Raw genomic sequence first — 24,341 nt, 5'->3', positions numbered from 1 at the left:
TGGGAAGGGACCATTTTGACCAACTCTACTATATCGTACTCTCCCAATGATAATGATAATGATGGCACTTGTTAAGCGCTCACTATGTGCAAAGCACTGCACCTAGTACAGTGCTCTGCACACAGTAAGTGCTGGATAAATACCACTGATTGACTTTGGGCAAGTCACTTAACTTCTCTCTGACACAGTTACTTCATCTGTAAATTGGGGATTGAATCATCCTCCCTCTGATTTAGATTGTGAGCCTCAGATGGGGCTGGGACTGGGTTCAACCGGATTCTCCTGTTAATCTATGCCAGAACTTGGAATAATGCCTGGCACATCGTGAGAACATAACAAGTACCATTAAAAAAAAAAGAAAAAGTCTTGAAGATTCTTCCCGTTTTCTCAATTCCCAGAAATCCCCCTGTTGTCATCAATCAATCAATCGTATTTATTGAGCGCTTACTGTGTGCACAGCACTGTACTAAGCGCTTGGGAAGTACAAGTTGGCAACATATAGAGACAATCCCTACCCAACAGTGGGCCCACAGTCTAGAAATCATCATCATCATCAAATAGTACAGGATCCATTAGAGTTAGGCTCACCATGTACTTTGATTTAGACATTTCCAAATTTCATGGCTTGCTCCAGACTTGGGCAACTTGAGAAAAATAAACAAATATTTCAGAATTGGAGTTATCCTAACTAAACTCCAAAGCGCTTAGTACAGTGCTCTGCACACAGTAAGTGCTCAATAAATGTGATTGATTGATAGATAAACTGATCATTCTACCTTGCCCAGACCCCACATTGCTCATTCAGGCTACAGCATGCCCAGGTAATGCTCATCATAGGTTCCACAGTATTATAGGATGATATATATATATATATATATATAGATAGATAGATAGATAGATAGATAGATAGATAGATAGATAGATATAGATATATAGATAGATAGATATATATTGATAGATAGATAGATAGATAGATAGATAGACAGGATATCCTAGAATGTCATGAACATCCCATAACCCACCCCTTCACTACCTCCCACTTACCTCCATCCATTTTCATAGAAAACCCCTGACTTTTTTTGTTACTGTTGTTTTTTAAACATGAATGCAGTCAACTACTTAGAACTTGTCTGCTGTGTGGCCTTGGGCAAGTCACATAACCGCTCTATGCTTCAATTACCTCGTCTATCAAATGGGGATTACTGTGAGCTCCACACTGGACATGGACTGTGTCCAATCTGATTAGTTTGCTTCTAGCCCAGCACTTAAAACCTGGCACACAGTAAGTGCTTAGCAAATACCATTAAAAAAAAAAAGGGTACACAATTCTGGAGTGAGAAAAGTTCAACACAACTATTGTGTGGGCTATGCTGAACACGAACACAAACTTCTCTTTTAGAACTTGGCCATAACAATAATCATTTTAGTAGTTATTAAACACCTATTGGGTGCCAACCTCTCAGAATCAAGGTAATTAGATCAGTTACAGCTCCAGTATCACCTGGAGCTAAAAAATCAAAGAAGTAGAGAGCAAGTATTTTATCTCCATTTCATAGATGAGGACACTGAGGCCCAGAGAGGTTATGTAGGGACCGTCTCTATATGTTGCCAACTTGTACTTCCCAAGCGCTTAGTACAGTGCTCTGCACACAGTAAGCGCTCAATAAATACGATTGAATGAGTGAATGAATGAATGACCCAAACAGGCCCATGGCAGAGCTGGGATTTATTTATTTATGTATTTATTTTAAAAAAATTTTAATGGTATTTGTTAATCGCTTACCATGGGGTAGGTAGAAGCTTGTCAGGTAGGCCACAGTCCATGTCCCACATGGGGTTCACAGTCTTAATCCCCATTTGTCAGATGAGGTAACTGAGGCACAGAGGAGCCGGAATTAGAGCCCAGCTCCTTCTGACTCCCAGCTCTGTGTTCTATCCGCTAGGCCCATGCTGCGTCTCTAAGGATTAGGATCCAGGTCTCTTTACTTCCCTACTCCCTCTACTATACGAAACTGCAATCTTTGCCTGCTTGAAGGCATGGGGTCGTATAAGGACATTCCTGGTGCTTCTGAGGTCCCCATCTGTCATTACTGGTCTAATTGGAATCGCCCTGGGGCTCCCAAGGGAAGAGCCATAAAGGCTTAGAACAGTGCTTGGCACATAGTAAGCACTTAACAAATGCCAACATTATTATTATTACAATTATGTCCCACCCTGACGCTGATCCGCAAGGAAAGGATTTAGGCTTTGTGTCCTCTCCCCTTCCCTTTGGGCCCAAGGCCTCTCTCCCACACCTGCTAACGGACATGGGAAAGAGGCTCTGAGCTAGCTGTGGCTCAGCATCAAGTGAGCCAACATTTTAATGATGACCCTCCAGATTTTTGAATTTTCTTTTCCCTGGGAGGGAAAAGAGTTGGACAGGAGGTCTACTACCCAGCGCTGACTCCTCCGGGAAATGTCTGTCTCCAATGGTATTACCCTGAATTCCCCACCTTGCTGGGCAAGACCTGTGCTCATTGTTTTCCTCTCTCACTGCACAGTGAGAGGTGTGTCAGGGGAGTTGGTGCCAGTATCGCTGACATTTCTACAGGAACTTCCCATTTTCAGTGCCTCCTCCCATCCTTAATTCATTTCCAGAAGTCTCAGATCACAGATGCTACTTCCCTCTCAACCCCGGGGTGATTCCTGGGGCTTTTTGCTTTCTCTCTCTCTCTCTCTCTCTACCCCCTCCATGTTTAGCCAGGTGACCATTAAGGGGTAATTACGCTGCAGAGAAGCAGCATGGCTCAATGGAAAGAGCCTGGGCTTTGGAGTCAGAGGTCATGGGTTCAAATGCCGGCTCCACCAATTGCCAGCTGTGTGACTTTGGGCAAGTCACTTAACTTCTCTGGGCCTCAGTTCCCTCATCTGTCGTATGGGGATGAAGACTGTGAGACCCCCATGGGACAACCTGATCACCTTGTAACCTCCCCAGCGCTTAGAACAGTGCTTTGCACATAGTAAGCACTTAATAAATACAATAAAAAATTAGTATGGCCCAATGAAAGGAAAATAGGACTGGAAGTCAAGAGATCCAGATTCCCTTTCCTAATAAGGCCAACTCTTGCAATACCTGTTCTCCCTCCTATGTAGATGGTGAGCCCCATCTGGAATGGGGACTGTGCCTGAGCCGATCATCTTGTAACTACCTCAGTGCTTAGTACAGTGCTTAGCACACAGTGTTTGACACATACTAAGCGCTTAACAAATACTATTATCATTGTAGTAAGCACCTAATACCACATAGGCACATAGTGAACGCTTTATGTTGCCAACTTGTACTTCCCAAGTGCTTATGACAGTGCTCTGCATACAGTAAGCGCTCAACAAATACGATTGATTGATTAACAAATACCAACATTATTACTATTACGATTATGTCCCACCCTGACAGTGATCCACAAGGAAAGGATCACAGTTCTTACTAAATACCACACACTAAATACCACAGTTATTACTAAATCTTGTCAGTCCCACCTTTACGACATCGCTAAAATCCGCCCTTTCCTCTCCATCCAAACCGCTACCATGTTAGTACAGTCGCTCATCCTATCCCGCCTGGATTACTGCAACAGCCCCCTTGCTGACCTCCCTGCCTCCTGTCTCTCCCCGCTCCAGTCCATACCTCGCTCTGCTGCCCGGATCATTTTTCTACAAAAACGTTCAGGACACGTGTCCCAAGGTGACCGCGGCCGCCTGAGCCAGCAGGCAGAACTCGGAAGTGAGGGTGGGATACCGTCCCCACAACCAAAACTGCTGATTGACAGCCCAAGCTGGGAATACAGAAGGTGTCCCTCGCCCCCGTGCCAATCAAATTAGGTATGGAGGAGGGGGGAGGGCAGAATTGGATAAACTGAGGCCGGAAGCTGGAATGGCCTAGGAGCACAGGTGATAAATACCTGCGGCCTCTGGTCCTCTAGGTAGAGGATCAAGACTTGCAGCAGATGTCTGCAGGGAGCCTCTGTCCAGAGCGTGAGAAGCCCGCACCAAGCGAGGAGCCCTGGGATGGGGAAGTGTCCCGTCCCACTGGACGCTCGTGGGGCTGGAAGCCAGACGCTTCGCCATGGGCATGGAACGAATGAATGGATTCCTCCCAAATGGAAAATCCTCGTGGGTGGGAGCTAGGGGCTTCCCCCATGAGTGTATAACTCCAGTGGATTCTTCCCGAGTGGGAAGCGCACATGAGTGCAAACAAATTGTAAGGGAATTCCTTCTGGGTGGGACCTGGGGGTTCTGCCACGCGCGACTAACATATGAATGTGCTCCTCCCGTTAGGGAAGCTCTAATATTACTAATTGATTACATTTTTCTGGAAAGGGAAGTTCAATCCATTGCACCTAAACAATTGCATAATTCAATCCGCCTCGCGGAATAAATTTTATATAAAACTCAGGCTTTCCATCCCCGGCCCCTCTCTCTCTCTCTCTCTCTCTCTCTCTCTCTCTCTCTCTCGCCGTGCCGATTACTGAACGAATCCGTCCCCAGACGACGGGTGACAACACGTCACCACCCCTTCCTCAAAAATCTCCAGTGGTTGCCCATCCACCTGTGCCTCAGACAAAAACTCCTCACCATTGGCTTTAAAGTACTCCATCACATTGCCCCCTTCACTTTGCTACTCTTCTTCTACAACCCAGCCCACACACATGTCTCCTCTAGTGCTAACCTTCTCACTGGGCCTCCATCTCATCTGTCTCACCGCCAACCTTTGCCACATCCTGCCTCTGGCCTGGAACGCCCTCCCTCCTCAGATCCCACAGACAGTTACTCTCCCCCGCTTCACAGCCTTATATATGTTGCCAACTTGTACTTCCCAAACGTTTAGTACAGTGCTCTGCACACAGTAAGCGCTCAATAAATACGATTGATTGATTGATTGATTGAAGACACATCTCCTCCAGGAGGCCTTCTCTGACTACACCCCCTCCTCTTCTCCCACTCCCTTCTGCTCCCCCCCATCAGCCCCACAGCACTTATGTCCATATCTGTAATTCATTTATTTATATTAATGTCTGTCTCCCCTCCTCTAGACTGTAAGCTTGTTGTGGTCAGAGAACATGTCTGTTTATTGTTGTATTATACTCTCCCAAGTGCAGTACAGTGCTCTGAACACAGTAAGCACTCAATAAATACAACTGGCTGACTGACTGAATGACTATTTGAGAAGCAGCGTGGCTCAGTCGAAAAGAGCACGGACTTTGGAGTCAGAGGTCATGGGTTCAAATCCCTGCTCTGCCAATTGTCAGCTGGGTGACTTTGGGCAAGTCACTTAACTTCTCTGTGCCTCAGTTCCTTCATCTGTAAAATGGGGATTCGTTCATTCAATCGTATTTATTGAGCGCTTACTGTGTGCAGAGCACCGTACTAAGCGCTTGGGAAGTCCAAGTTGGCAACATATAGAGACGGTCCCTACCTAACAACGGGCTCACAGTCTAGAAAGAGGAGACAGATTACAAAACAAAGCACGTAGATAGGTGGAATCCCTTATGGGAAAGGGACAGAAAGCGTTCTGGAACTACCACTGATCGAGTAATCGGGTGTGATATGATCATCCTAGATATGGCCCAAAGCTTAGTAGAGTGAGCCGAGTACATAGGAAGCAGGGGAGACTTCAGAGAGTACGCTAGGTACACGGTCGCTTCAGGGTGCCCAGTCGGAGGGGCTGGAGACTGGGGCACTGTGACCCGAGAGGGCTGGCGGCTTAATAGGATTTAAATGCAGTTAGCCTGAGTCACAAACAACATCTGCATCAGCGGGGAATGCAGTGGCTCTATATTGATAATAACTGTGGCATTTATTAGGTACTTACTATGTGCCAAAACCCTCTCAGGGTCGCACCTGAAGAGTTTCCAGTCTTGGCTATGGGAGGAAGAGTCAATCAATCAATCAATCGTATTTATTGAGCGCTTACTGTGTGCAGAGCACTGGACTAAGCACTTGGGAAGTACAAGTTGGCAACATATAGAGACAGTCCCTACCCAACAGTGGGCTCACAGTCGAAAACGGGGAGACAGAGAACAAAACCAAACATATTAACAAAATAAAATAGAGTCAAGCAGAGGCTTACCCGTTCCATTCCTAGCTTGGCCAGTGACTAGCGAGTGGAAGGCCCTTCTATTTGTTCTGACGATTTTGACACCTGTCTACATGTTTTGTTTTGTTGTCAATCTCCCCCTTCTAGACTGTGAGCCCGTTGTTGGGTAGGGACCGTCTCTAGATGTTGCCAACTTGTACTTCCCAAGCGCTTAGTACAGTGCTCTGCACACAGTAAGCACTCAACAAATACGATTGAATGAATAAACGAATACAAGGCAAAACTCACCCATGCTGGGCAGCAGCGGCATAGGAGAGCGTCGAGGGTGGAGACTCAAGTTTACCACGTGGACGGAAGCAATGGTAAACCACTTTTGTATTTTTACCAAGAAAACTCGATGGAACCACTCCCAGAACGATTGCAGACGGACAGCAGGGCATTCTGGAAGAGATGTGTCTGTGGTATATATACCTGTATATATGTTTGTATGTATTTATTATTCTATTTATTTTATTTGTACATATTTATTCTATTTTGTTAATATGTTTTATTTTGTTGTCTATCTCCCCCTTCTAGACTGTGAGCCCACTGTTGGGTAGGGACCGTCTCTAGATGTTGCCAACTTGTACTTCCCAAGCGCTTAGTACAGGGCTCTGCACACAGTAAGTGCTCAATAAATACGACTGAATGAATGAATGAATGTGGCGTCGCTAAGGGTCAGACGACATAAGACAAGTCTACGTGCCAAACGCTGTACTAAGTGCTGGAATTAGATATAATCAAGGTTGGACAGTTCCTATCTCACATGGAGCTCACAGTCTGAGTAGAGGGAGAACAGGTATTTATCTCCATTTCACAGATGAGGAAACCGAGGCACTTAGAAGCACTTTGAGAAGCAGCGTGGCTCAGTGGAAAGAGCAAGGGCTTTGGAGTCAGTGGTCATGGGTTCAAATCCCGGCTCCACCAATTGTCAGCTGTGTAACTTTGGGCAAGTCACTTAACTTCTCTGGGCCTCAGTTACCTCATCTGTAAAATGGGGCTTAAGACTGTGAGTCCCCCGTGGGACAACCCGATCACCTTGTAACCTCCCCAGCGCTTAGAACAGCGCTTTGCACATAAGCGCTTAACAAATGTCATTATTATTATTATTATTATTATTATTATTAGAAGTTAAATGACTTGCCCAAGGTCACACAGCAGTCTCCCAAACCTGCGTTTGTTCCACTGAGCCATACTGCTGCCCTGAGAAGAGTTTGCTAGTAATTGCAGAGGAAATGAAACCATCCTCCCCATTTCAGTTCAGGCCTGTGACTGTCTTGACAGATGCATCTCCATTAGTATGGTAGTTGAGTGCTCACTATGTGTTAACCACTGTATAGACAGATGTTAATCAGGTCAGATACAGTCCTGGTCCCACATGGGGCTCACAGCCTCAGTAGGAGGGAGAACAGGCATTCTATCCCCATTTTACACCTGAGGAAACTGAGGCATAAAGAAGTTGCGTGACTTGCTCGAAGTCACTGGCACGGCTGGGATTAGAACCCAGGTCCCGGCTCCCAGGCTGGTGTTCTTTCCACTAGGCCCTGCTACTCTTCAGTGGCAATAGAAACCGTGCCACGGGGAGACGGGCCATCACAGCTCCTTCTCCAGGAAGGCGTCAGATTGGAAAGTGAGGTAGGAAGGGTTAGCCTTTGGGTTAGGGCAAGTGTTTCCCTTCAACCATTTTTGGATTAGGCATGTGGGAGGAGCAGAGCGTGGCCAAGGCCCACAGAGGGAATTGGGTGACAGGAGTTGTCATTGCCTCCCTTTTAGACTGTGAGCCCACTGTTGGGTAGGGACTGCCTCTATGTGTTGCCAATTTGTACTTCCCAAGCGCTTAGTACAGTGCTCTGCACATAGTAAGCGCTCAATAAATACGATTGATTGATTGGAAATGGCAGGTTGGTGGTGTGGATAACTGCCAAGTCCTCAAACTTGCTTTCAGGCATTGCTGACCCTCTCAATTAAGTTCTGTCCTGAGTGACAAGGGTTAGGGCAGCTAATTGAAATCCACAGACAATCCAGGCCTCTCATTATTGCTAAGGATTCAAACATCCTACCCCCACCATGGCTATTTCCAGAGTTTCTGATGGCGAACCAAAGGAATATCTTGTTCCTCTTCCCCTGCCTGGGACAGATCAATCAATCAATCAATCGTATTCATTGAGCGCTTACTGTGTGCAGAGCACTGTACTAAGCGCTTGGGAAGTACAAGTTGGCAACATATAGAGACAGTCCCTACCCAACAGTGGCCTCACAGTCTAGAAAGGGGAGACAGACAGACCCTGCTGAGCAATGAAATGGGTAAAACGAAGGCAGCCAGAGAGAGTGGAAGCAAGAATAACAGGGAGCAGATTGTGAAACAGTGTTCCGAAAAAGCACCCAACACACTCTTGGTGCTTGATGAGTGTGATAAGTGCAAGTGAATGACAATATATTGCAAATTATACTATATATTCACAATTAGCCCTGAACCCCTAGTGAAATAGACCCAGTGTCTGTGAATTCTGCTAACAAGGTTACACTAAATCTCTGTGGGTAATGCTTAAATACCTTAAATGCTTCAAGCGCTTAGTATAGTGCTCTGCACACAGTAAGCGCTCAATAAATACAATTGATTGATTAAATACTGCTAAAATGCAATAAATCCTTGTTGTTATAGTTGCTCCTGGATTTTCTTATTAGCATCAATTAATATTTATTCTGGATTTAGCGTTACTTATCAATCATCATTAGCATCAATTAATATTTACTTTGGGTCCTATGCAGAGAGTCTCCTGCGGACATAACCCCTGCCCTCTCTGTGCTAACATAGAAAGGAAAAACATGCATCATTTTCTTAGGCCCCTTCCTCCTACTTTCTTTTCTTTTTTTCCTCCTTGAATTTTAGGATTGATGAGGCAGTCTGCATCCCGGTCCCATTTAATTAGGGAGTCAATCAATCACTCAATATCAATCAGTGGTGCTTATTGAGCATTTACTCTGTGCAGAGCACTGTAATAAGAAGTGCTGGGGAAAGTACACTAAAGTAGAATTGGAAGATGTGATTCCTTCCCTCAAGGAGTTTACTATCTAGCAGGGGAGACAGATGTCAAAATAAATTACAAGTGGGGAAGCGACCGAGTGTAAAGGTATGCATGACAGTGCTGTGGGATGGGGCATCTTACTGATAATAATGATTATGGTATTTGTTAAGCGCTTACAACGTGCCAGGCTCTGTACTAAGCGCTGGGGTGGATACAAGCAAATTGGGTTGGACACCATCCCCGTGCCACGTGGGGCTCACAGTCTCGATCCCCATTTTCCAGATGAGGTAACTGAGGCCCAGAGAAGTGAAACGACTTATCCAAGGTCACCCAGCAGACAAGTAGCGGAGGAGGGATTAGAACCCATGACCTTCTAACTCCCGGGACCGGGCTCTAGCTACTGGGCCATGCTTGGGGCTTCTGGCTTCAGGTGCCTAGGCGACGCACTAGGGAGGGAAATGAGGTGGGGAGATGCGAAATGTTGGACAGGGAGGGCTTCCTGGACAAGTGACTGTAGGGCGACTTCTTGGAGGAGGCGGGCTTTGAAGAAAGGCGTTCGGTTGAATAGAGCCATGAGCCCCTTCTTGGAAGGCTGCGGTGGGATGAGATGGGATGGGGTGGGATGGGATGGGGTGGGATATGCCCCCCTTGCCCCGCTCCGTCCTGGCCTGTCAGGGTCAGGGGCGCGCAGGCCTGGAGGCCCCCGGGGAGGCTGCGGACCACAAGGAGAAGGAGGAGAAGGAGGAGAAGGAGAAGGAGGAGAAGGAGAAGGAGGAGAAGGAGAAGAAGGAGAAGGAGGAGAAGAAGGAGAAGGAGGAGAAGGAGGAGAAGGAGGAGAAGGAGGAGAAGGAGGAGAAGGAGGAGGAGGAGGAGGAGGACGGCACCTGCCGGCCTAAAGGGGGCGCCCTCCACACCGCCCCCTTTCCCTCCCCGCCTCCTTTCTCTCCTCCCCTTTCCCTCCCCGCCTCAATCAATCAATCAATCAATCGTATTTATTGAGCGCTTACTGTGTGCAGAGCACTCTACTAAGCGCTTGGGAAGTACAAGTTGGCAACATATGCAGACAGTCCCTAACCAACAGTAGGCTCACAGTCTAAAGGGGGGAGACAGAGAACAAAACCAAACATACTAACAAAATAAAATAAATAGAATAGATATGTACAAGTAAAATAAATAGAGTAATAAATATGTACAAACATCTATACATATATACAGGTGCTGTGGGGAAGGGAAGGAGGTAAGATGGGGGGGATGGAGAGGGAGACGAGGGGGAGAGGAAGGAAGGGGCTCAGTGTGGGAAGGCCTCCTGGAGGAGGTGAGCTCTCAGTAGGGCCTTGAAGGGAGAAAGAGAGCTAGCTTGGCGGAGGGGCAGAGGGAGGGCATTCCAGGCCCGAGGCATGACGTGTGTCGGGGGTCACCTCCTTTCTCTCCCCGCCTCCTTTCCCTCCCCGCCTCCTTTCTCTCCCCGCCTCCTTTCTCTCCTCCCCTTTCCCTCCCCGCCTCCTTTCTCTCCCCGCCTCCTTTCCCTCCCCGCCTCCTTTCTCTCCCCGCCTCCTTTCTCTCCCCGCCTCCTTTCCCTCCCCGCCTCCTTTCTCTCCTCCCCTTTCCCCTCCCCGCCTCCTTTCTCTCCTCCCCTTTCCCTCCCCGCCTTCTTTCTCTCCTCCCCTTTCCCCTCCCCGCCTCCTTTCTCTCCTCCGCTTTCCCCTCCCCGCCTCCTTTCTCTCCTCCCCTTTCCCCTCCCCGCCTCCTTTCTCTCCACCCCTTTCCCTCCCCGCCTCCTTTCTCCCCTCCCCTTTCCCCTCCCCGCCTCCTTTCTCCCCTCCCCTTTCCCCTCCCCGCCTCCTTTCTCTCCTCCCCTTTTTCTCCCCGCCTCCTTTCTCTCCTCCCCTATTTCTCCTCTCTCCTTTTTCTCCCGGCCTCCTTTCTCTCCTCTCCTTTTTCTCCCCGCCTCCCTTCTCTCCTCCCCTATTTCTCCTCTTTCCTTTTTCTCCCGGCCTCCTTTCTCTCCTCTCCTTTTTCTCCCCGCCTCCTTTCTCCCCTCCCCTTTCCCTCCCCGCCTCCTTTCTCTCCTCCCCTTTCCCTCCCCGCCTCCTTTCCCTCCCCGCCTCCTTTCTCTCCTCCCCTTTCCCTCCCCGCCTCCTTTCTCTCCTCCCCTTTCCCTCCCCGCCTCCTTTCTCTCCTCCCCTTTCCCCTCCCCTCCTCCTTTCTCTCCTCCCCTTTCCCCTCCCCTCCTCCTTTCTCTCCTCCCCTTTCCCTCCCCGCCTCCTTTCTCTCCTCCCCTTTCCCCTCCCCGCCTCCTTTCTCTCCTCCCCTTTCCCCTCCCCGCCTCCTTTCTCTCCTCCCCTTTCCCTCCCCACCTCCTTTCTTTCTCTCCTCCCCTTTCCCTCTCCGCCTCCTTTCTCTCCTCCCCTTTCCCTCCCCGCCTCCTTTCTCTCCACCCCTTTCCCTCCCCACCTCCTTTCTCCCCTCCCCTTTCCCCTCCCCGCCTCCTTTCTCTCCTCTCCTTTTTCTCCCCGCCTCCTTTCTCTCCTCTCCCCGTCTCTCCCCGCCTCCTTTCTCTCCTCCCCTATTTCTCCCCGCCTCCTTTCTCTCCTCCCCTTTCCCTCCCCGCCTCCTTTCTCTGTCACTCTCTCCCTGTCTCCCTCCCTCCCTCCCTCCCCGTCTCCCCTCCGCTGGCCCCGGGAGCGGCGGAGCCGGTGACCCGGGCTGTGCGGTGGCAGCGGGGTCCCGCGGAGAGTGCGGCCTCCCGTGCGGCGGGGCGCAGCGCTCCGCAGAAGGTGGGTGCCCTCCTTGGTGTCCTTGGTCCGAGTTGGGTGGCCCGCCCCTCCTCGGACGGGTCCGGCCCGTCTCCTCCTCCTCCTCCTCCTCCTCCCCCTCCTCCCCCCCCTCCTCCCCCCCCCTTCGCCCCCGGACCCCCACCTCCCCCGCCGCTGCCTCTTATAATAATGGCATTTATTAAGCACTTACTCTGTGCAAGGCACTGTTCTAAGCGCCGGGGAGGCTACAAAGTGATCAGGTTGTCCCACGGGGGGGCTCTCAGTCTTCATCCCCATTTTACAGATGAGGTCACTGTGGCCCAGAGAACTGAAGTGACTTGCCCAAAGTCACACAGCTGACAGTTGGAGGAGCTGGGATTTGAACCCATGACCACTGACTCCAAAGCCCGTGCTCTTTCCACTGAGCCACGCTGCTTCTCTATGATAATGGCATTTGTTAAGCACTCACTGTGTGCCATGCCACTTACAGATGAGGCCACTGAAGCCCAGAGAACTGAAGTGACTTGCCCAAAGTCACACAGCTGACAATTGGCGGAGCTGGGATTTGAACCCGTGACCACTGACTCCAAAGCCCACGCTCTTTCCACTGAGCCACGCTGCTTCTCTATAATAATGGCATTTGTTAAGCACTTGCTATGTGCCAAGCACTGTTCTAAGCGCTGGGGAGGATACAAGGTGATCAGGTTGTCCCCCGTGGGGCTCACAGTCTTCATCCCCATTTTACAGATGAGGGAACTGAGGCCCAGAGAAGTGAAGTGACTTGGCCAAAGTCACCCAGCTGACAATTGGCAGAGTCGGGATTTGAACCCATGACCTCTGACTCCCAAGCCCGGGCTCTTTTCCACAGAGCTACTGGGCCTGCTTTAATAATAAGAAGAATAATGAAAATGATGGTATTTGTTAAGCGCTTACTATGTGCCAAGCACCATTCTAAGCACCTGGGTGGATCCAAGGTCATCAAGTTGTTCCCCGTGGTGCTCACAATCTTCATCCCCATTTGACAGATGAGGGAACTGAGGCTCAGAGAAGTTAACAAAGTCACACAGCAGACAAGTGGCTGAACCGGGATTAGAACCCATGACCTCTGACTCCCAAGCACGGACGTGGTTTAGTGGAAAAAGCCCAGGCTTGGGAGTCAGAGGGCGTGGGTTCTAATCTCCACTCCGCCACTTGTCAGCTGGGTGACTTTGGGCAAGTCGCTTCACTTCTCTGGGCCTCAGTGACCTCATCTGTAAAATGGGGATGAAGACTGTGAGCCCCATGGGGGACAACCTGATGACCTTGAATCTATCCCAGTGCTTAGAACAGTGCTAGGCACATAGTAAGCGCTAAGCAAATACCGTCATTATTATTTCCACTGAACCATGCTGCTTCTTTGCCCCCTTTGGGCACAGGGAGCGAAGTCTTTCCTTTTCTCAGGAATGCGAGTTTCCACCTCTGTCCCGGCTCCTTCTCCTTCCTCTCTTCTTTGCTTCCCGGGGTGCCCCCTGCACTCCGCCTGGGATGGAGGAGCGCTTAGTACAGTGCTCTGCACACAGTAAGCGTTTAATAAATACGATTGAATGAATGGAGGAGAAGCAGGTCCCTGCCGGGCACTGTCCCTTGAGGGGCCACAGCTGTGACCTCCACCCTCCAAACCCCAGGAAACGGTCATTTCCCCTTGCAGGGAAAAGCGCTTGACACTTTCTGCTGAACGCTCCGGGCGTGAGGGAAAACGAGTTTCTTACTCTCATTATTGTTATTGTTTAAACGCTATGTGTCAAGTTGTCCGAGCTTGTCAAGTTGGCTGCAGTCCCCGTCCCTCGTGGGGCTCACAGTCTAAGTAGGAGGAAGGATAGGCTTTGAATCCTCATTTTACAAAGGAGGAAACTGAGGCACAGAGGTGTTGAGGGGCTTGCCCAAGGTCCCGCAGTTCACAAGCAGCGGATCTGGGATTAGAACCCAGGTCCTCTGACTCCCAGGGTTGAGCTCTCTCCATAACGCCGCGCTGTTCCCCTAAGTGAATCAGGGTGGTTATCCGGACAGAGCAGTTGGTGCGGGAAATTCGAGGTGACCCCTGTGGCCCTCTTGGACCAGCGATTTTTCCCACGTGGAGCCTCAGTTTCCCCTTTGCAACATCGTGTTGGCCACCCTCCATCCCCAGGAAGTTGGGAAGATGCACAAAGTGGCTCTCTGGAATTGCCTTGAACTCCAGGCAACATCAGAAGACCAGGCTGGTTCTCTTTCAGTCGTATCGAGCGCTTACTGTGTGCAGAGCGCTGTACTAAGCACCATCCCTGGTGCCTGAACCTGTGGTTGTAGCAGAATTCGCCCTGGTAGGAGAGGGTGATTTAACCCTTGTGTGGGCCCTCCTAGAGATCCTTCCGGATTGCTCAGAGACCATTATTTTAGACTGTGAGCCCACTGTAGGGTAGGGACTGTCTCTATATGTTGCCAACTTGTACTTCCCAAGTGCTTAGTACAGTGCTCTGCACACAGTAAGCGCTCAATAAATACGGTTGATGATGATGATTATTTGTCTCCGGACTTCAAGGGCATCACCAGAAGAGCAGCCTGGTTAGTCTGAAAATCAATCAGTGATTTTTACTGAGCGCTTACTGTGGGCAGAGCACTGTACTAAGTGATTGGGAGAGCATAATATAATAGAGCTGGTAGATACGTTCGTAGTGATAATTATTCCGACGTCTCCTGTTGGAAATGACAAATGGGACTCGGTCCTGAGACATCAGGATGAAGGATGTTTGGTTTTATTCTCTATCTCCCCCTTTTAGACTGTGAGCCCACTGTTGGGTAGGGACTGTCTCTATATGTTGCCAACTTGTACTTCCCAAGCGCTTAGTACAGTGCTCTGCACACAGTAAGCGCTCAATAAATACGATTGATGATGATGATGATTCTGGTGATGGGAGTGGTCTGAGCAGCGTCATGTGCAGTTCTCTCATCCCAGCGCTCATTCATTGATTCACTCGTAGTTATTGAGCACTTATTATGTACTAAGCACTGGGGAGAGTACGCTACCACAATAAGTAGACACATCCCCTGCCCACAACGAGCTTCCATTCCTGCTCAGGGGTACAGACAGCAACAAGCAAGCGGGTGGGCAGGGATGCAGCATATCACAAAGTACATAAGTAGCAGCATAGTTTAATCAATCAATCAATCAATCGTATTTATTGAGCGCTTACTGTGTGCCGAGCACTGTACTAAGCGCTTGGGAAGTACAAGCTGGCAACATATAGAGACGGTCCCTACCCAACAGCGGGCTCACAGTCTAGAAGGGGGAGACGGACGACTAAACAAAACATATTAACAAAATAAAATAAATAGAATAAAGCGGCCATGCTGACCAGAAATGAGAGACCAACCCTCTCCCCGCTTAAATCCGCAGGCAAAAGATAACCACTCTCCTTGAGAAGCAGCGTGGCTCAATGGAAAGAGCACGGGCTTTGGAGTCAGGGGTCGTGGGTTCGAATCCTGGCTCCGCTACATAATAATGATGGCATTTATTAAGCGCCCACTATGTGCAAAGCACTGTTCCAAGCGCTGGGGAGGTCACAAAGTGATCAGGTTGTCCCACATGTGGCTCACAGTCTTAATCCCCATTTTACAGATGAGGCCACTGAGGCACGGAGAAGTCAAGTGACTTGGAAAGAGCAGGGAACTAGGAGTCTAGTCCCAGTCTCTTGCATGCTCTGTGACTTTGGGTAAGTCACTTGACTTCTCTGTACCTCAGATACCTCATCTGTAAAATGGAAATTCAATCCCTGTCCTCCCTCCTATTTTAGGTCGCAAACCCTGTGTGGACCAGGGACTGTCTGACCTGATCGTCCTGTACCTTCCCCAGAGCTTAGAACAGTGCTTATCACAAAAAGAAGTAGCGTGACCTGGTGGATGGAGCCCGGGCTTGGGAGTCAGAGGGACCTGGGTTCTAATTCCGGCTCTGCCACCGGTCTGCTGTGTGACCCTGGGCAAGTCACTTCATTTCTCTGTGCCTCAGTTACCTCATCTGTAAAATGGGGATTAACACTGTGAGCCCGATGTGGGACGTGGACTGTGTCCAACCTGATTTGCTTGTACTATGTGCCTGGTATATAGTAAATGCTTAACAGATACCACAATTATTATTATTACATAGTAAGCACTTACCAAATACTATTATTATTAACATTTTTTAGGTGCAGGACCTTTTTAAGGCCATAGTGACCATAGCATAGTAAATGCTTAATAAATATCCTAACTTCTGCGGCTCTTCTCTGCAGCCCAAATCAGCGAGCACTCATTCATTCATTCAGTTGCGTTTATTGAGACCTTACTGTGTGCGCAGCACTGTACTAAGCGCTTGGGAGAGTACAGTAAAACAATAGACACATTCCCCGCCCAGAATGCGTACCCCCCCCCCCCCCCCCCCCGTGTAGGCCATTGCAGGGGAAATGAGGGTTTGAAATGACATTAAGGTCCAACCCTACTTACTGCCAGCTTCATTCATTCATTCAAGAAGCAGCGTGGCTCTGTTGAAAGAGCACGGGCTTTGGAGTCAGAGGTCACGGGTTCAAATTCCGGCCCCACCAATGGTCAGCTGTGTGACTTTGGGCAAGTCACTTACCTTCTCTGTGCCTCAGTTACCTCATCTGTAAAATGGGGATTGACTGTGAGCCCCTGTGGGACAACCTGATCACCTTGTAACCTCCCCAGTGCTTAGAACAGTGCTTTGCACATAGTAAGCGCTTAATAAATGCCATTATTATTATTATTATTATTATTAATCATTCATTCAATTGTATTTATTCATCATCATCATCAATCGTATTTATCGAGCGCTTACTGTGTGCAGAGCACTGTATTAAGCACTTGGGAAGTACAAGTTGGCAACGTATAGAGACAGTCCCTACCCAACAGTGGGCTCACAGTCTAAAAAGTGGGCTCATCATTCAGTCGTATTTATTGAGCGCTTACTGTGTGCAGAGCACTGTAATAATTATGGTATTTGTTAAGCACCTACTCCATGCCAAGCATGTTCTAAGTGCTTGGGAAAGTACAATACAGCAATAAATAGTGACATTCCTTGACCACAATGAGCTTACAGTCTGGGGGCGGGGAGACAGACAGCAATACAAATAAATAAAATTACAGATATGTACATAAATGCCGTGGGGCTGGGCTGGGAGAAGAGCAAAGGGAGCAAGTCAAGGTGACTCAGAAGGGAGTGGGAAATGAGGAAATGGAGGGCTTAGTCAGGGAAGGCCTCTTGGAGGAGTTTGCCTTCAATAGGGGAGAGTACTTGTCAGATTTGAGGAGGAAGGGCACGAAGGGTCGGCGGCAAGACAGGCGAGGTGGAGGCCCAGTGAGAAGGTTAGCACTAGAGGAGCAAACTGTGTGGTCTGAGTTGTAGAAGGAGAGAAGGGAGGTGAGGTAAGATAATAATAATAATAATGATGGTATTTGTTAAGCGCTTACTATGTGCAGAGCACTGTTCTAAGTCCTGGGGGGGATACAAGGTGATCAAGTTGTCCCACATGGGACTCACAGTCTTAATCCCCATTTTACAGGTGAGGTAACTGAGGCTCAGAGAAATTAAGTGACTCGCCCAAGGTCACACAGCAGACATGTGGCGGAGTCGGGATTCGAACCCATGACCTCTGACTCCAAAGCCCGTGCTCCTTCCACTGAGCCACGCTGCTTCTCTAAGAGGGGGCAAGGTGATGGAGCGCCAGTCGGCTTATGCCTGAGGGGTGATTAGTCCTGCCCAAGACCCCCGTTTCCTGAGCCTTCTAGTCTGGGTTGAAATGGAGGGAGGGAAGAGCAGACCAGGCCTGTAATCACCTAGGCGATCCTGGCAGGTTATTTCCAAAATCTCCGGGGGTGTCGGGCAAGGATGAGAGCATGCGCACAGTGCCGCTCAAACCACTACCATCACTAGATTCCTTTCTGTCTCCCCCTCTAGACTATCGTGCGTGGGGAACGTATCTGCCGACTCCCAACTGCTTAGCGCAGTGCTCTGCACATAGTAGGTGCTCAATAAATGCCACTGCTTGATTATTATAAATTTATATTATTGTATTTATATTTATATAAATTTATAGAATTTATAACCTTTTTATAATTATATTTATAACCTTTTAATAATTTATAACCTATTTATATTATTGTCTGTCTCCTCCTCTAGACTGTAAGCCTGTAGTGGGCAGGGAACGTGTCTGCCAACCCCGTTGCATTGTGTTCTCCCAAGCGTTTAGGAAGTGCTCAATAAATAGCATTGGTTGATTGATGTCAGGGGAACGGCTGGAGCCAGACTCCATCTCAGGCGGAGTCTGGCTCAGCTTCCCCTTCCTGGAGCTGGTTGCCTTCTGTTTCGAATGATTTCTCCCTAAAAGATGGCCCAGGATCTTCCAGAGGGTAGCAAGATTATTTCAGAGCCTGCTAATGGGACTCTGAGAGAAGCAGTGTGGCGTAGTAGAAAGAGCCCGGGCCCTGGGAATCAGAAGCACCTGGGTTCTAATCCAGGCTCTTCCACTTGTCTGTTGTGTAACCTTTTTTTTTTTTGATGGTATTTAATAATATTGGTATTTGTTAAGCGCTTACTATGTGCCAAGCACTATTCTAAGCGCTGGGGTAGATACAAGGTAATTAGGTTGTCCCATGTGGGGCTCACAGTCTTCATCCCCATTTTACAGATGAGGTAACTGAGGCCCAGAGAAGTTAAACGACTTGCCCAAGGTCACACAGCTGACAAGTGGCAGAGCTGGGATTAGAACCCATGACCTCTGACCCCCAAGCCCATGCTCTTTCCACCAAGCCTTGCTGCTTCTATTTGTTAAGCGCTTACTATGTGCAAAGCACTGGTTTTTTTTTTTGGCATTTATTAAGCGCTTACTATGTGCAAAGCACTGTTCTAAGCCCTGGGGAAGTTACAAAGTGATCAGGTTGTCCCACAGGGGGGCTCACAGTCTTCATCCCCATTTTACAGATGAGGTAACTGAGGCCCAGAGAAGTTAAGTGACTTGCCCAAAGTCACACAGCTGGTAATTGGCAGAGCTGGGATTTGAACCCATGACCTCTGACTCCAAAGCCCATGCTCTTTCCAACTGAGCCACGCTGCTTCTCCTTCTAACTGCTTCACTGTTTTAACCTTGGGCAAATCACTTCACTTCTCTGTGCCTCAGCTACCTCACCTGTTAAATGGGAATATGGACTAAGTCCAACCTCATTACTTTGTATCTACCCCAGCACTTAGTACAGTCCCTGACACATAGTAAACGCCTAACAAATACCATTAAAGAAAAAGTAACTTCTTGTGTGAAGAGGGATGGCACTTTGTGTGTCCTGCTGATTGACTTTCCTCAGGTCTGGATTCCCAAGGGGTTAATGGGCCTGCCTGAGTCACTGGATGTTTAGATGTGAGGCAGGTTTATATGTATTATGGCTAAACAAGATAAAGCTCTTAGTGACAAATTATTGAAAATAAACCCCTGAAAGTGGCTCTCTAGTTAGTTGGACCTCTAATATGGGAGTAGAACAGATTGTTTTATTTATTTATTTATTTATTTTACTTGTACATATCTATTCTATTTATTTTATTTTGTTGGTATGTTTGGTTTTGTTCTCTGTCTCCCCCTTTTAGACTGTGAGCCCGATGTTGGGTAGGGACTGTCTCTATATGTTGCCAGCTTGTACTTCCCAAGCGCTTAGTACAGTGCTCTGCACATAGTAAGCGCTCAATAAATACGATTGATGATGTGGGAAACAACTGTAGATTTGAATTGTGTGCAGACCGGTTTATGGAACAAACCTGGAATATAGATGCCTCCTAGAATTCCAGCAGTAGAGCGAAGCCGGGAAAACACAACACGGTCGGCACACGGCACGTGTAGGATAATAATGACTTAACTTTGTATAGCACTTGTATTTTCACAACATGCTTTCACAACAGTGATCTCATTTCGTCCTTACAACAGCCCTGTGAGGCAGGAAGAAGCAGGTATTATCTCCCTTTTACAGAAGAGGAAACTGAGGCTTAGAGAGACTAAGTGACTTCTTGATTCCGGGCCCTGTGCTCTTTCCACTGGGCCACACTGCCTCTCTGGGCACCTGTGCGTGAGAATTTTCTTATCGTCCGCTTTCACACTCACTGATAGGATCTCACCGCGGGTGGAAAGATTTTCATACACTGAAGGAGAGCTTTCTCTGTCTGTCTCTCCCTCCCTCTCTCTCTTAATTTACTTACATCTCTCTACCTGGTCTTGTCACTCCATCGTACTTTTTGAGCGCTTACTGTGTGCATAGCACTGCACTAAGCGCTTTGTAATCAAAGACGGCGTTACTTCTGAAGACGGGTGCTGGTGTGGCTGATCAATCAGTGCTATTTATTGAGCGCTTACTGGGTTTAGACACTGTAATAAGCACTTGGGAAGAGTTCAGTACAGCAAGTTGGCACATTCCCATCCCTAGCTCACAGTCTAGAGGCTGAAAGATAAAGATGGGGCTGACAGTCGTTTCCTCTCTGTGCCCAAGCAGGGATTGTCTTGAACAGCGCCGACGGATTTGCTTATTCCAATTCAGCCGCCCGCTGGCACGTATTTACTGAAGCCTGAGTTCCATAAGTATCATTCATATTTATTGAGCGCTTACTGTGTGCACAGCACTGTACTAAGCGCTCGGGAAGTACTAGTTGGCAACATAGAGAGATGGTCCCTACCCAACAACGGGCTCACAGTCTTGAAGGGGGAGACAGGCGACAAGACAGGTGTCAAGTCGTCAGAACAAAATTAAATTAATTTTAAATTTTAAAATTTAAAATTTAAATTTTAAAAATTAAAGCTAAATGCACGTCATTAACAAAATCAATAGAATAGTAAATATGTACAAGTAAAATAAATAGTGATAAATCTGCACAAACATATATACAGGTGCTGTGGGGAGGGGAAGGAGGTTGGGCGGGGGGATGGGGAGGAGGAGAGGAAAAAGGGGGTTCAGTCTGGGAAGGCCTCTTGGAGGAGGTGAGCTCTCTGTGTGTTTGGTTTTGTCTCCCCCTTTTAGACTGTGAGCCCACTGTTGGGTAGGGACTGTCTCTGTATGTTGCCAATTTGTACTTCCTAAGCGCTTAGTCCAGTGCTCTGCACACAGTAAGCGCTCAATAAATACGATTGATGATGATGATGATGATGATGATGATTGCCCCGTGGCAGCCCAGTCAGTCTGTTGCAGTTGTCCCCAACGGCCCTCGGTGGTTTCTTCTGCTCAGGATGTAATCTGCTTCCTGCCCTTTGTGGCTGGTTTGTTTTGAAGTCTTCTTCTTCTGCTGAGGCTCAAGCGGTCCTTGAGACCACCGCCCCCCACGTGGAGCACCGTACCTCGTTCTCCTCACCGTACCTCGTTCTCGCCTGTCCCGCCATCGACCCCCGGCCCAAGTCATCCCCCGGGCCTGGAATGCCCTCCCTCTGCCCATCCGCCAAGCTAGCTCTCTTCCTCCCTTCAAGGCCCTGCTGAGAGCTCACCTCCTCCAGGAGACCTTCCCAGACTGAGCCCCTTCCTTCCTCTCCCCCTCGTCCCCCTCTCCATCCCCCCCCATCTTACCTCCTTCCCTTCCCCACGGCACCTGTATATATGTATATATGTTTGTACATATTTATTACTCTATTTATTTTACTTGTACATATCTATTCTATTTATTTTATTTTGTTAGTATGTTTGGTTTTGTTCTCTGTCTCCCCCTTTTAGACTGTGAGCCCACTGTTGGGTAGGGACTGTCTCTAGATGTTGCCAACTTGTACTTCCCAATCGCTTAGTACAGTGCTCTGCACGCAGTAAGCGCTCAATAAATACGATTGATGATGATGATAAAGGGAGGCCTCAGCCCTCTGCCTCGATGATGCCTGTACGTGACACCCGCTCCATACATAGTAACCTGTAGTCTGACTGGATGATCTGGTATTTACCCCAGAGCTTGGCCCAGAATGTGGTATACAGTAAGTGCTTAATGAATACCACCATTATCATTAACCAGTCCAAGAGGTATGACTGACCACAGCCGTGTAATTGAGAATTGTTGAGACGTGAGAAGCAGTGTGGCCTAGTGGAAAGAGCACAAGGCCCTGGGAGTCTGAAGGACCTGGGTTCTAATCCTGGTTCTGCCACCTGTCTACTGTGTAATCAGTCAATCAATCAATTGTATTTATTGAGCGCTTACTGTGTGCAGAACACTGTACTAAGCGCTTGGGAAGTCCAAGCTGGCAACATATAGAGACAGTCCCTACCCAACAGTGGGCTAACCTTGGGTAAGTCACTTTGCTTCTCTGGGCCTCAGTTTCCCCATTTGTAAAATGGGGATTCAGACTGTGAGCCCTATGTGGGACGGGGACTGCGTCCTTGAGGGTTCGGTGGCTCAGTGGAAAGGGCACAGGCTTTGGAGTCCGAGGTCATGGGTTCAAATCCCAGCTCTGCCAATTGCCAACTGTGGACAATTCACTTCGCTTCTCTGGGCCTCAGTTACCTCATCTGTAAAATGGGGATGAAGACTGTGAGCCCCCAGTGGCACAACCTGATCACCTTGTAGCCTCCCCAGTGCTTAGAACAGTGCTTTGCACACAGTAAGCGCTTAATAAATGCTATCATTATTATTATCAGTGCTTAGAACAGTGCTTTGCACACAGTAAGCGCTTAATAAATGCTATCATTATCAGCGCTTAGAACAGTGCTTTGCACACAGTAAGCGCTTAATAAATGCTATCATTATTATTATCAGTGCTTAGAACAGTGCTTTGCACACAGTAAGCGCTTAATAAATGCTATCATTATCAGCGCTTAGAACAGTGCTTTGCACACAGTAAGCGCTTAATAAATGCTATCATTATTATTATCAGCGCTTAGAACAGTGCTTTGCACATCGTAAGCACTTAATAAATGCCATTAAAAAAAGACTCCAGTTACTTTGTCTCTACTTCAGTGCTTAGTACAGTGCCTGGCACAGAGTAAGCACTTAACAAATACCACAGTTATTATTATTATTATTATTATTATTATTATTATTATTATTATTATTATAACCACCTCCCTGCCCCCTGGTTTTGTGCAGCCCCCTAAATCCCTTCTGGGCCAGATGCTGGTCAGCTGCCTCAAGTAAAAATAGGGGGCATGTTGGTGGGGGGAAGCAACGGTCGCTCGTTGGGGCCTGCTTGCTCCCTTCACCTTTTTTTTAAATGGTATTAGTTAAGCGCGTACTATGTGTCAGGCACTGTACTGAGCACTGAGGTAGATACAAGCTAATCGGGTTGGACACAGTCCCTGCCCCACATGGGGGTCTTAATCTCCATTTGCCCGAGAGGTAACCGAGGCCCAGAGAAGGGAAGTAACCTGCCCAAAGTCACACAGCAGACAAGCGGCAGAGCCGGGATTAGAACCCTCCAACTTCCAGGCCCGTGTTCTATCCATTAGGTCAATCAATCAATCAGTCGTATTTATTGAGCGCTTACTGTGTGCAGAGCACTGTACTAAGCGCTTGGGAAGTACAAGTTGGCAACATAGCAGGTCACACTGCTTCTCGCCTGGCAGCAGAGCCGTCCGTTTTCTGCCCAGCCTCTGTGGTGGGACCAACCCTGTGGTTTGGCCTCTCATCATCATCATCATCATCAATCGTATTTATTGAGCGCTTACTATGTGCAGAGCACTGTACTAAGCGCTTGGGAAGTACAAATTGGCAACATATAGAGACAGTCCCTACCCAACAGTGGGCTCACAGTCATCATCATCATCAATCGTATTTATTGACTCTCGTATTTATAAATCGTATTTATAAATCGTATTTATTGACTCTCCCCAACCAGTGAATCAATCAATCAATCGTATTTATTGAGCGCTTACTGCAGGGCACTGCCCAAGGCCCGAGCTTCCAACAGGACGGGTCTTACTGCTCTGCGGAGGATGCTCTCGGGGCAGACGGAGGGAACCACCTCTGGGAAGCCACGGCCACAGTGTCGGCACCAGCTGAGGGAGGACGGGAACAATATAACAATAATGATGGCATTTATTAAGCGCTTACTCTATGCAAAGCACTGTTCTAAGCACTGCGGGGATACAAGGTAATCAGGTTGTCCCACGGTGGGGGGGGCTCACAGTCTTCATCCCCATTTTACAGATGAGGGAACTGAGGCCCAGAGAAGGGAAGTGACTTGCCCAAAGTCACCCAGCTGACAAGTGGCGGAGCTGGGATTTGAACCCGTGACCTCTGACTCCAAAGTCCGTGCTCTTTTCACTGAGCCACGCTGCTTCTCTAATATAACAATATGGGAGGGAGGGGTGCGGGAGGAGGGAAGGGGAGAACCTGGGACCGTGATATTGGAAAGCCGGGGATTGACGCCCCCAGCCTTCTCGCCTCCGACCGCAGGAACTGAAGCTGCCAAAATCGGGTGTGCGGATCCCTCCCGATGGAGTGTC

General features: G+C 48.4%; 1 protein-coding gene across 2 annotated transcripts in view; it reads left to right on the top strand.

The window, feature by feature from the left end:
- Nucleotides 1-11,834: 11,834 nt before the first annotated feature.
- Nucleotides 11,835-24,341, top strand: part of DAPK2 (death associated protein kinase 2) — a 138,813-nt gene continuing 126,306 nt past the window's right edge. For both annotated transcript variants that reach the window (XM_038746513.1, XM_038746512.1), the window contains exon 1: nucleotides 11,835-11,915. The gene's annotated coding sequence lies outside the window, so the exon portion shown is untranslated. The remainder of the gene's footprint in view (nucleotides 11,916-24,341) is intronic.

The sequence above is a fragment of the Tachyglossus aculeatus genome, chromosome 5, assembly GCF_015852505.1.
Source record: "Tachyglossus aculeatus isolate mTacAcu1 chromosome 5, mTacAcu1.pri, whole genome shotgun sequence".
Lineage (NCBI taxonomy): Eukaryota > Metazoa > Chordata > Mammalia > Monotremata > Tachyglossidae > Tachyglossus > Tachyglossus aculeatus.
This window is presented reverse-complemented; position numbering and strand designations above follow the sequence as displayed.